At 42.8% G+C, this 8,876-nt stretch overlaps 1 long non-coding RNA gene across 1 annotated transcript; it reads right to left on the bottom strand.

Annotated features, from left to right (window-relative positions):
- Positions 1 to 427: 427 nt before the first annotated feature.
- On the bottom strand, positions 428 to 1,449 carry LOC141039266 (uncharacterized). The gene is made up of 3 exons (XR_012200184.1): positions 1,316 to 1,449; positions 921 to 1,236; positions 428 to 842 (listed from the first exon to the last, which is right to left on the bottom strand). It is a non-coding gene; the product is annotated as an uncharacterized lncRNA (long non-coding RNA).
- Positions 1,450 to 8,876: the final 7,427 nt, after the last annotated feature.

Below are 8,876 nucleotides of genomic sequence, written 5' to 3'. Positions count from 1 at the left end.
GGACCATCACAATAAGTTCCAGTTTACCATAGAGCTACCACCACTCCAAGTTCAACGACATAAAAGGTACGACCACTCCAAGTTCAACGACATAACAAATCGCACTCGAAGTTCAACATTATAAAAAAACTAAGATGACTAGTGCTTTCCACTCTTGCTGGGTCCTCCCCCCCTCTTGACGCTTATCTTCTTCACCTTCCTAGGAAGAGGAACCCGCTCCGGCTCCGCCTCCGCCTCCGGTTCGACATCGTCATCCAAATAGTCATCCAAAGCCACCATCCGCGAGGTGCCGACCGTCCTTTTGCCTCTTTGGGTGAAGTCTTCAGGTGTGTACTTGTTGATTCCCCTCCTAGGCTTCAACTGGTATGCTGACCGAGCCCGGTACGTCCCCAAGGTCATATCATCAGCAACCTATGCATCAACAAAAGATATGGAAAGACCGTGTGTGAGGATATAGTTAGCAATGCATCAACAAATGGATATATATCGTCATGACATACCTCTTGGGTGACCACACCCACATCCTCATCCTCGAAAGGTTCACCATGGCTCTGCCCCGAAGCGGGATCTGATGGTGTCGCCGACCTAGACCGTTCTGGTGATACATACTCGGGGTCACGACAACCGAAAAGGTTTGATAGCCGCCTTAACTTTTGGCCCTGGCGCTGCAACATGTACAAGTGAATGAGACATGGAACGTACCAACAAATGTTAAGTGCTAGTTTGAAGGAGATGTGAAGCTTAATGAATTCTCGAAGTGCACCTTCCCCATCGCTTTTGCCAGCCGGGGTTGTTTCCAGAATAGTCTCGGTCTCGTCAGCTGCTTTCTTGATCTGGGCACGCTATGAATAGAAACGGTATCAAAGTGTTAGGCAAGCGAAGATGTGAAAAGTGCGAATGGAAAAGAAAAAAGGGCTAACCACAAAGTTCATCATTGGAGCTGAAGGGATCACCGAGTTGCCTTTCCTGACTAATGCGTTGTACTGGTGCTGGGCTACCTCATCAAAAACGGTGGGTTCTTCCAGAATCTCCTCAGCATACGCCGGCTGGCATACCTCCACGCGGGTACTTGCAAGAAACCATGCGAGATAGTTGTTGAACGCGATCGGGCAGTGCTCACGAAGCTGGGCTCGTTTTCCAGCCCTTGCTTGCTCCACACTAAGAGCGAACTGCACGACATACTTCCTGTGATGGCTGGCCCAATCCTTGATCTTCCGCTGCTTTTTCCTATCCAACCTGCAAGTTAGAAACAGAATATTAGCATCATCGAAACCGTCGAGAAGCTGCTAAGTGCTCAAGGTTAATTATATCTTACGCGTGTAGCAACTTGTCCGTGTCCTCCCACTCCGGCGGGTGTGGCTGGAACAAACCAAACTGGCGGAACACCCGATGTGGCAGGTGAAGCTCAACCGCCCAGTTGCATATCAGTGGGCACCGCATATGCCAGAGATCCCTATCCCTAATGCACATCGGACTAAGCCTGAACTCTATAGGGTTACCAAAACTCTCTCCTTTTCCATACGGCTCCCATTCCACCTGCAAAATGGGATTGAATACAAAATTGATATCGAGTGAAGATACAAGCATGATAATCACTTATGCAAGGTCGGTTCACCTGCTCAGGAGTGATCGCGTCCAGCTCGCTCTTGTACAACTTGTACATTACCGAGGGATCATCCGTCGTCTCATTTAACACATCCCACTTGTAAGCCCAAGTGGGGAGCCGTAGTGGGTCGTCTTTATCGTCCCAATCCTCGTACTTCACGGTCTTAGGTCGTCCAACCGGCAAACGCTCCCAGCTCCATATGGAAAGTGCGAGCAGACAACCACCAATACCTCTAGTGTGCCTACAACTGGCATCGTCCAACTACACATAAAAAAGAACATGGTCAAATTTGCCGCAAGAGCGCATTGATAATGTATCAATGAAGTGAAAAGGAAACAACTTCATACCTGTCGATACAAGTAAGCTAGTGTCGCCGAACCCCAACTCCATTTGCTATCGAAGACGGTCAACGCCTTCAGCCACATCCATGGAGCATTCTTGCCTGTGCCATCAGCAAACATTGTCCTCGATATCACGTACCACATGTAGACACGAGCATATGTCTTCACCATGTCCTCATTAGCATAATCGGGGCAATGAGCGAAGTTCGATCATATCCACGTGAAAGTAGCGCCCGCTGCGACTCTTTCCTTCTTCTTATCTTCCCTTTCTGGCTCCCGAGGCTCCGGAGGAACCATACCGATAAGGGCATGCATCTGCGCGCGCCACCCTTCAGAATCGGTGTTCATACATAAAGGATTGCCATCGATAGGAAGACCGGTGATCATAGCAATATCCTGCAGCGTCACGGTCATCTCCCCGGTCCGAAGATGGAAAGTGTGTGTCTCCGGCCTCCAATGATCAATAAGCGCGGTGAGTGCTGCAGCATTGTTGGGTGGCGTCGACCGGCGGACCAACTCAATGAAAGGGAGAAGTCCTGCCTCCCTAACATAAGGTGTGTACCGCTCATCACAGCGCATCCCTCCAAGGCTGATCCCGTGAGACCGAAGCTTCAGAGGTGCAAGCTCCTACAAACAAACAAATCATAACATTACATATGGGGCATTTGTGTTTGAAAAACATACAAAATTCATAACACCGGCCACTTTCAGTATTACCCGCTGCTGCACCGACATAGCGTACGACCGGTGTTGTTTGTCCCAATGATCATCGAGAAGCCAAACCATCCTAACAATTTCAACAAAGCATTCTTGTCAACACGATTATCTTTGAAGCATAAGGTGCTTCCCCCTACTTGGGCCTACTTCATACAAATAACTTCTCCATAGAAATAACATTTCAATCTATGTATCCAAACTATATAAATAACATGTCAACCTATGTATCCAAACCACATTCTAATCTAACAAGGGTTCCCCAAATCTAATATATGCAAGATTCAAACAAAGTTTCCCAAATCTAATACATGCAAGATTCAAACAAGGGTTCCCCAAATCTTCAAAATATAATATTTTCTATGGATAGAAAGAAGGGGATCGGAGGAGAGTACCTTCTACGATGGATTGATGAACAAATGCACGGACCAAATCGTCGGATCGGAAGGATTTGGGAGAGGGGATTGAGAGGGGGAGTGCAGATGGCCGCCGCCCTGTTTTTCTGTAACTGCCAATGGGGAGGGTGGGGGAGGAGAGGGCTGGCGCGTTTGCAGATAAGTCACAGTGCAGCGCCTAGCCGCTAGGCGCTGCACATTACACATGTAGCGCCTAGCGGCTAGGCGCTGCACATTACAGGTGCAGCGCCTAGCTCGGAGCTGTTGCACTGCTGGGTGCGGGCCCATGGGCTGCCACGGTGGACAGAGGTGCAACGCCCCGGAGCTAGGCGTTGCACCGTAGGGTGTGGCGCCGGCGTGGCGGGCGCTACACAAAAGGGTTAGGGGTGTGAAATAGTTTCGCACCCAGTTCATTCTGTGAATTTATTTCGTTTCCAGGTCAAAATTGTCAAATTTGCCACAGGGACGCAACATAGTCATCATAGGAAGGCTGCTCCGCTGGCTGGCTAGGCCCAGCGGCAGAGTCGGGACTCGGGGGATCCATGTGGAAATACTTTTTCCAATTTCCAAATACCTACGTTTCCCTATATATATATTTCTACCACGACACGGGCGCCCCTATGGCGGTTATTAAAACTTTTGTATTATTCTTTAAATCATGAACATTTTTTAAGTTGGTGAACATTTTTTCAAATTCGTGAACATTTTTTTAAATCACGAGCATTTTATGAACCGATGAACTAATTTGTGGTCCGGGGATATTTTTTGAATTTCTAGAACATTTTTTAAAACTAATGAACAATATTTGAACTGGCGATAATTTCGTTCAATTTCGTTAACATTTTTATAATACACGATTTTTTTCAAAATATTTGATACTTTTTAATACGCAAAACAAAGTTAGTTTGTAGGTTTGATTTTTTTCCTTTTTTACTTTTCTTTTCCCCATTATATTTCCGGAAAATGGAATTTTAAGGGGTTAATACAGGTAGGGGCTTCCCACACTATCTAATGTCAACTTTCCACTATGAAAAATGAAGTTTCGAGTAATATTACGGCGCCTACGGCGCAAAACTTCTGCTCGTTGACTTTTCATAAAATATTGAAGGGGGACATAAGTCAAAGTATCTGTTGGTCGTACAACGTGTTTGTCGTAATAACCTCACTAGTGCGGAAACGTCTAGCTATGATGTGGCAAAAATGGTCTTGCTGGCGTCGACACCCAACGCCAGCAATATGGCGCCACTGTTAAAAATTAGTGGTGCCGTTGGAGCCCAGGTCAGAAGTATTTCACATGATGATGATGTGCCACGTGGCCAACACTAGCAATAAGTGTACCTTACCACCGTCGTACCTTACTGGCCAACACCAGCAAATTGATCTTTCCCTAATAAAAAATATATTCTACTTCACAAACTAAATAATTCAAATTCATAAAAGATACTAGCTAGTTAAAGAACCCCGTAATTCAACTTCACAAACTAAATAGTCCACTCTTGGTCAAGAATTAACTTCAACTGGCGAATCTTGTGTCTGTCCATCTTTTTTCAAATGATTTATCTCCATCTCGAGGTCATTCCCCTCGGTCCTGAGGAGTTTTCTCTCCTTCTTCAACTTATCCCTCTCCTCGATCAGCTGATCTCTCTCGTTCATCATCCTATTAGTCTTGGAGAAGAGACTAGCCTTCTCGTTCAGCAGTTGACCTGTCTTCGCCTTCACCGAGGCATTCACCTCTTGCAGGCTATTGGTGGTATATAGGTGAGCCTTGAAGAGATTGCGGTTGCCTCTATAATTGGCCATGATCTGATGCACTTTAATTTGTTAGAAAAATAAACAATGTTGTGTTGGGTTGCAAACTATTTTTAAAGTATGTCAAGAACACTACAATACTTTGAGGTGTTTGGCTCTGGGACCATAGAACTATGACAACAAATGACAATTGAACTATGCATGACAACAGTTGCCTACAATATGACATTTGACAATTGAACTATATATAACAATAAGGAAGGAAGCACACACGTGCATGATACATTTGCTAGAGATAACCTCAGCACTAAGGAATTATTCCATCATGTCAAATCAGATCGAATAAGTTATTATGAATAACTCATGATGTGGCATTACTACGAATCAACCAAATTATTCCTAAAAAAGTCCAACTAAACAATAACCATTCACCACAGTTCATGCATACAGAGAACTTAGAAGATTACATACTTTGAAACTTCATAATCAATGTTCAGTATAATAGCTAGAGAGTAACATAACCATATTTCAGCCCATGCCCCCCCATGTTTCCATCTCAAGCTCTGCCACTGAACCCTAACTAATCGAGAGTGAAGAAAACAAATGGGGAGGGAGATGCTCACCGAAGATTGGAGCGTGGTGCGTCGTTAACCGCCTACGTCTTTGTCGCCGTCACCTGCCTTCATCGCCGAAACCCTAACATTTTGGATGAAATAAATTATTAACATAAAATGGTCGATAAATGGCAACGAGATGGGAGGTGTAGATGTATGGCAACGAGTGGGGGAGGCCTAAAAGAATACTTCAGCACCGGAAATGGCTGGAATCATCAAAAGAAGGGGGTCAATCGACGGAGGTGGCGGTGAGAAGGAGAGAGAGAGAGAGAGAGAGAGAGAGAGAGAGAGAGAGAGAGAGAGAGAGAGAGAGAGAGAGTGTGTGTGTGTCGAGTAGTGGAGCGAGGGGACTATGTCCCCCCCCTAGGTTTTGACCTGGGCGCGTCGGAAGTGTAGGGCTAGGCCCAATGGGCCATTTTCAGGAATATAATTAAAAGTTAAAATATATATATAAGATTCAAATAATATAATAAAAAGACTCAAAATTATAAAAGATTCAAAATTCTTGAAGACTTTAAAACAATAAAAAAACTCAAAATATGAAGATTCAAAATTATAGAAAGACTCAAAATTATAAAGATTCAAGATAATAAATAAAAAACTCAAAGCTATAGAAAGACTCAAATTTGTGGTGTATTATAAACTGCTACGCGAGCACTAAAACATTAGCTACAACGTCAGACAGAAATACAACGCCAACATTAGTTTTTGCTTGGTCAGTACAGATTTTTAAAGTACCGAAATATTTTGGTAACCCTGAAAATACCTTCCATATATGTTTTCTTTGTCTATGGACCATTCTGAGACTCCGAATATATATTTTGGTAACCCCATGATGTCCAGGATCCCATCTGAGACTCCGAATAAAAATTCGATAACATCATCTTATTATCTCATCAAACCCTAGCGACACCGAACGTTAAGTGTGTGACTCTACGGTTTCGAGAATATGTGGACATGATCAAGACTCCAGACCAATCAATAACCAATAAAGGGGCCATGGATGCCCATGATGCTTCCCACATATTCGACAAAGATATTTCATCGGCTGAACCACGTTCTCAATGATTTCGATAACCCCGTATACAATTCCATTTGTCTGGCGATATGTTACTTGCTCGAGATTCGATCGTCGGTCTCATCATACCTAGTTTAATCTCGTTACCAGCAAAGTCTCTTTACTCGTTCCGTAATACAATAACCCCGTGACCAAACCCATTAGTTATATGCTTAAAAGCTACTTCGGATGTTGTATTCCCAAGAGGGCCCAGAGATATCTCTCCATCACATGGAGTGATAAATCCCAGTCTTGATCCATGCAACCCAACAAGTACCTTCCGAGATACCCGAAGAGCTTCTTTATGATCACCTATTTACGAAGTGACAATTGATGCCCACAAAGCATTTTTTTCGGTACTAGGGAGTGCCATGATCTCATTGGCTATGGAACAGATACTTGACATTAAGAAAGTTGTAGCAATTTAAACTTAGTGACACGATCAGATGCTAGGCTTGTGATCTGTCCATCACATCATTTCGTAATGATCTGACCTTGTTATTAAATGACAACTCATGTCTATGGCTAGGAAACCTTAACCATCTTTAATCAACGAGCTAGTCTAGTGGAGGCTTACTAGGGACACAATTTTTTTTATGTATCCACACATGTATTTGAGTTTTCAGTTATCCAATTATAGCATAAAGAACAAACACTTATCAAGAACAAGGAAATATGATAGTAACAACTTTATTATTGCCTCTAGGGCATATTACCAATAGTCTCTCAGTTGCACTAGAATCAATAATCTAAGTTTACATTGTTACAAATCTAACACCCATGGAGTTTTGTTGTTGATCATGTTTTGCTCGTGGAAGAGGTTTGGTCAACGGGTCTGCAACATTCAGAACCGTATGAAGTTTGCAAATCTTTATGTCACCTTCCTTGACGTAGTCACGGATGGAGTTAAAGAAACGTTTGATATGCTTGGTTTTCTTGTGAGACAGTGGCTCTTTGACAATGACCATGACACCAGTGTTGTCACAATAGATAGCCATGGGATCCAATGCACTAGGAACCACACCTGGTTTGGATATGAACTCCTTCATCCAGGACACCGTCAGCCGTGCCACCTGGCACTTGTTTGCCGAGTGCCATAGCAGAGGATCTTGGCATACATCACATAAACCGAGTGTTCTATTTTTGCCGAGCACATTGTAGCAGAGACTCGGCAACTACCGGCGTGTGTCGTGTCCTGTTGTCTGCCGAGAGCCACACTCGGCTTACATGGCCTTTATCGTGATCCCGTGGTCTGGTACTCGGCAAACAGCAATGTACTCGGTAACGACGATTTTCCCAGTAGTGATAGAAAACATATGGGCATATGAAACATCAATAAATACAATATGAGAATATATTGTATAATTAGTGATGATCTAAAAGGAAAAAAAATTACTTCAGCTACTTTTTTGGACGACTAGAAAATTTACTTCAGCTTCATAAAAGTGGTCATTAAGAGCAATGTTGCAAAAAAATGTGCTAAACTGCACATGTTGAGAGCTTAAAGTGTCTTTGACAGGGCACAGATCAATGTCATATGTTTAACCCCTAGACATTTAAGCCAGTGATCACATTCCACGACTTGTAGGTATCATATGCTTGACGATCCTCCAAATTTATTTGAAATTTCTCCATTTTTGTAGAAGGCATGTAGATTAGGGTCTCGAGGATTTGAACCAATTTGAATTAGTAATTATGCTCAAACTCTAATTCTTTCACCATTTTACATGAACAAGGAAGTCGTTATTGTGTTTCAATAAGGTATCGGCGTTGTACCCATCATCTGCATGTATGATTTCTCAGCGGAATTTGCAAGGTACTCCCTCCGTTCCTAAATATAAATCTTTTTAGAGATTTCAATGCGGACTACATACGGAGCAAAATTAGTAAATCTACATTCTAAAATATGTCTATATACATCCATATGTAATTCGTAGTGGAATCTATAAACAGACTTATATTTCGGAACAGAGGTACTCCCTGGCATGGATGCATCCAATGCAATTCCAGCCGATGTACAGTAATCTTTTTCATCTATAGTAGTCACTAGCTGCTACTTCTCTAGCCAATTGATCTTGAGATGTACAATTATAAAGAAACTTTGCAATCCAGATGATGTTTATAAATGTATTATTACTGAAACAATCAATATGTAGAGGAGTGCATGCTTATTCACGGAAGCAATGAGCCAGCAACCATGTTGAATAGAATCTTCCTCATGTAACTGAGAATGACTAAATGGCCCTAAAATGTTGGAAGATGCAAATGAAAGGGTGGTACTATTTCAGTTTTTCTGTTCTCAACTACAGAATGAAAACTTGGAAGATATTCAAAATTCATAAGGAAACATCGTTCACGTCAGGCATTTGTGCTAGATTCAATAAAACTTCTAATTAGTTA

The sequence above is a fragment of the Aegilops tauschii genome, chromosome 1 (genome assembly GCF_002575655.3).
Source record: "Aegilops tauschii subsp. strangulata cultivar AL8/78 chromosome 1, Aet v6.0, whole genome shotgun sequence".
NCBI classification, from domain to species: domain Eukaryota; kingdom Viridiplantae; phylum Streptophyta; class Magnoliopsida; order Poales; family Poaceae; genus Aegilops; species Aegilops tauschii.
The sequence above is the reverse complement of the archived record's forward strand: the minus strand, read 5'-3'. Positions and strand labels throughout refer to the sequence as shown.